The sequence below is a fragment of the Dasypus novemcinctus genome, chromosome 13 (genome assembly GCF_030445035.2).
Source record: "Dasypus novemcinctus isolate mDasNov1 chromosome 13, mDasNov1.1.hap2, whole genome shotgun sequence".
NCBI lineage: Eukaryota > Metazoa > Chordata > Mammalia > Cingulata > Dasypodidae > Dasypus > Dasypus novemcinctus.
Window position 1 is genome coordinate 36,115,858 of NC_080685.1, and position 4,746 is coordinate 36,120,603.

The window sequence follows — 4,746 nt, forward strand, 5'->3', positions numbered from 1 at the left end:
CAGTCATATGAGACAAGTGTATAAAGTTTCATACTATTTACAGATATCTCCTGTTGGTTCTGTTTCCCTAGAGAACCCTAATATACTCTGCCTTGTCTAAGTACTCTGGAAAGGCAAGCAGAACTGCCCTGGCGGAGAAGCCTCTGATTTTTTGTTCTGGGCAAAATGGATAATCTAGGTATAGCTATTTTAATTGTTACTGGTGTGGACTTACGTAGTCATGTTTTTGTTTGCCTATGGTGTTTTCTTAGTTTTATGGTTTTTGGGGGGGTTTCTTCTCCTACTTCATGTGGCCCTGGTGGGGCTATGAATTCTTTTTCCATCCCCGCATTTCCAATTATACCCAATACACAAGATGGCCATCTTGTCTACTGCATGGAGAGTCTGCTGAGGAATGAAGTTAAGCTGGGACCAGCTGAATCAAGGGATGGTCAGAGCCCTGAAGTCTTCACTACATAGTTTGAATACCTGAAATAGCCTTCTTGGAACTAGATCTACCCCTGGACTTCTCAGGTCCATGAGCCAATAATGTCCTTGTTTACTTGATGGAGATTTAGCTGTTTACTGAGATTGCATTTGTAGAATTGACTAGCTACTTTAATAACCCTATAAAACTGAGTCTTTCTGAGTTCAGAATACCATGATCTGTCCTGCAATAACATGATCATGGCACCTTAACCTCTCCTACAGCCTCCCACGGGGATTCTATCTGACAAGCACAGACCCTCTCTCACAATAGCTGGTTATTTCTGTGGGGCCAGCTGTGATGGTTGTAAGACTGCTATCCTATCATCACTCCAATTTGAGGAACAAAATAGATCAGTGGGATCCAAGATTCTCCTGTTAGGTTCGATGACTGGAATGCACATGTCTCAGGCAGCCTTGGTACATTATAGAAAGCGACCCTGCAAAGAGAATTGCTGCTGGCTTTCTCCAGAGGTGTCCTTTACCATGGACTTTCAGTACTGAGATAAGCAAATGAATTTACTCATCTTGTAACCAATACAGATGTGAAATATGGTGCTAATATTTAAATTAGCACCACATTTGTAATATTTATAATAATCAAATAGTTATTTTAGGGAAGACATGTGGTGGACTATTTAAACAGAGGTTCTGGAATCAGACTGCTTAGGTTCAAATCCTGGCTTTATAGCTTACTAGATGTGTGATTTTGATTAACATAACCTCTCTATGTCTCAGTCTTCTCACCTATAAAATGGGCAGAAATAATAGTAATTAGTTCAAAGTGTTGTTGTAAGAATCAAATAAGATCATAAATGTAAAGCTCTTAATACAGTGCCTGGTAAATAGTAAGCCCTCATAATATTTACCTACTACTACTACTACTACTACTTCTTCTTCTTCTTCTACTAGTACTGCTACTACTACTGCACTACTGCTACTACTATTTTCCTTTATTGGAGGTTGTGGGTTTACAGAGCAATCTTACATAAAGCACAGCATTCTCACATACCACCACCCCCATCACCAACTTACACAAGTGTGGAACTTTTGTTACAATTGATAATAGCACATTTTAAAAATTGTACTATTAATTGAAGTTCATGGTTTAACCTAGGTTTCAGTGTTCATGTAGTGAGTTCCATGGATTTTTAAAAAATTATTCTGTTACCATATATAAAACCTAACATTTCCTATTTTAATCATATTCAGATATATATATTTCAGTGCAGTTAACTGTGTTCACAATGTCATGCTACCATCACCACCATTCACTACCAAAACATTTCTATCATTCCAAATAGGAACCATGTACATTTTAAGCCTTAACCTCCCATTCCTTATCCCTACTCCATCCCTAGGTACCTATGTTCTAGATTCTAATTCTATGAGTTTGCTTATTCTAATTGTTTCAAATAAGTGAGGTCATACTATATTTGTCCTTTTGTGTCTGGTTAACTTCATGCAACATGATGTCTTCAAGGTGTATTCATGTTGTCACATGTATAAGGACTTCTTTAAATTTTTATGACTGAATAATATTCCATTGTATATGTGTACCACATTTTATTTATCCATTCATTGGTTGATAGACACTTGAGTTGCTTTATTCTTTTGGCAATTGTGAATAGTGCTGATATAAGCATAGTCTGTTCAAGTCCTTGCTTTCAATTCTTTTAGGTATACACCTAGTAGAGGGATTGCTGGGAGATATAATTCTATACTTAACTTTCTGAGGAGCTGCCAAACTGTCTTCTACAGAGCCTGTAAAATTTTACATTCCCACCAGCAATGAATGATGCTCTTATTTTTTCCAAATCCTAATGCTTGTTATTTTTCACTTTTAAAATAAAATCCATTCTAACATGTGAAGTGGTATCTCATTGTGGTTTTGATTTCCATTTCCTCCCAATGGCCAATGATGTTGAATATCTTTTCATGTGTTTTCTAGACATTTGTATATTTTCCTGGAAGAAATGTCTGTTCTTTCGCCCATTTTTAAATTGGGTTGTTTGTCTTTTTGTTGTTAGGTGGAAGGATTTCTTTATATACACTGGATATTAATCCTTGATCAGATATTTGTTTTCCAAATATTTCCTCCCATTGTATAGGTTATCTTTTTATTTTCATGATGAGGTCCTTTGAAGAACAAATGTTTTTTATTTTGATGAAGTCCCATTTATCTATTTTTTCTTTTGTTGCTTGTGCTTTGGGTGTAACGTCTAAGAAACCATTCTGTACCACAAGATCTTGAAGATGCTTCCTTATGTTTTCTTAAATATAAGAGTTCTACCTTTTATATTTAGGCCTCTGATTGATTTTGAGTTGTTTTTTGTATAGGGTGTGAGGTAGGGGTCCTTCTTTTTTTTTTTGGAAAGGAGATCCAGTTTTCCCCGTGCCATTTGTTGAAGAGACTATTTTATTATTTCCCAATTGAGTAGTCTTTGTCACTTTGTCAAAAATCAGTTGGCCATAAATGTGAGGGTTTATTACTGAGCTCTCAATTCATAGGTCTTTATGGCTGTTCTTGTGCTGGTACCATGCTGTTTTGATTACTGTGGATTTGTAATAAGTTTTAAGATCAGGAAGTGTGAGTCTCTAACTTCATTCTTATTTTTCAAAATGGCTTTAGGTATTTGGGGGTCCTTACCTTTCCACATAAATTTTGTGGTTGGCTTTTACATTTCTGCAAAGAAGGTTGTTAGATTTGGCTGAGATTGAATTGAATTTATAAATTGCTTGGGTACTATTTTAGTTTGATAAAAGTTCCTGGGAACAATATACTTGAAATGAGTTGGCTTCTGCAATGGGATTTATTAGCTTATAAACTTACAGTTCGAAGGCTGGGAAAAATGTCCTAATCAAGGCATAATCAGAGATGCTTTCTCATTGAAGTTTGGCTGCTGGTTATCCTGGACTTCTGCCATGTAGCAAGCCACAGTGGTGGCTCTCCCAGTATCTGCCTTTTCGTCCAGGCTCATTTTCTCCCCTAACTCAGCTGTGGGCTGTCAGGCACATGGCAGTGTCTGCTCATTTCTACCCTCTCCTCTTTGGGCCAGCTTCAGGCTTCTCTGTCTGTGACTTTCCTCTCTCCTGGGGACATGGATTTCAACTTCTGGAGGTTTCTTTCTGTCTCTGCAGCTTTTCTTCTGTATCTGAAGATTTTGCTCCTTCATTTACGAAGGATGTGAATAAGAGGATTAAGACCCACTCCAGGTCATGCCCTATTGAAGTAATCTAATCAAAAGGAAGGCCCTTTAAGTGAAATCAATATGATCCATATACAATAGGTTTACATGCATAAGAATGGGTTAGCTTTAAGAACAGGATTTTCTGGGGTCCACAAAGGACTTGAGCTATGGAATTTTCATATATGCCCTTCATCATCTTGAGGAAGTGTTTTTATCAAAAAAGGGTCCTTTATTTTGTCAAATACCTTTTCTGCACCAATTGAGATGATCATGTGGGTTCCCCCCCCCCTTCATTCTATTAATTGGTAGACAACATTAATTGATTTTCTTATGTTGAACTAATCTTGTATGTCAGGAATAAATCCCACTTGATTATGGTGTATCATTACTTTAAAATGCTGTTGGATTCATTTTGCTAGTATTTTGTTGAGGACTTTTGCATCTATAGGTGATATTGGCCTGTAGTTTTCTTTTCTTGTGGTATTCCTACCTGTCTTTGGTATGAAGTTGATATTGGCCTTACAGAATGAGTTAGGGAGTGTTTTCTTATCCTCAGTTTCTTGGATGAGTTTGAGCAGAATTGGAATTATCTTCTTGGAATGTTTGGTAGAATTCCCTTATGAAACATTCTGGTCTTGGGCTTTTCTTTGTTGGGAGATTTTTGATTTTTTATTAAATCTCTTTTCTAGAAATTGATTTGCTGAGATCTTCTATTTCTTCTCAAATTAATGTAGGTAATTTGTATGTTTCTAAGAATTTGTCTGTTTCATCTAAGTTTTCCAATTTATTGGTGTACCGTTGTTCATAGTATCCACTTGTCCTTTTTATTTCAGCAGGGTCAGTAATAATATCCCCTTCTCATTTCTGATTTTCATTTTTGTATCCTTTCTCTTTTAAAAAAAATATTTTGTTTATTTATTTCTTCCCTCCCTGCCCTTGTTTGCACTTGCTGTGTCTGTGTCTTCCTTGTTTCTTTAGGAGGCACCAGGACTGAACCCTGGGATCTTCAGTGTGGGAGGGGGGCATTTAATCACTTGAGCCACCTCTATTCCTTGCTTTGTTACATCTCTCATTATGTTTTTTCTTCTTG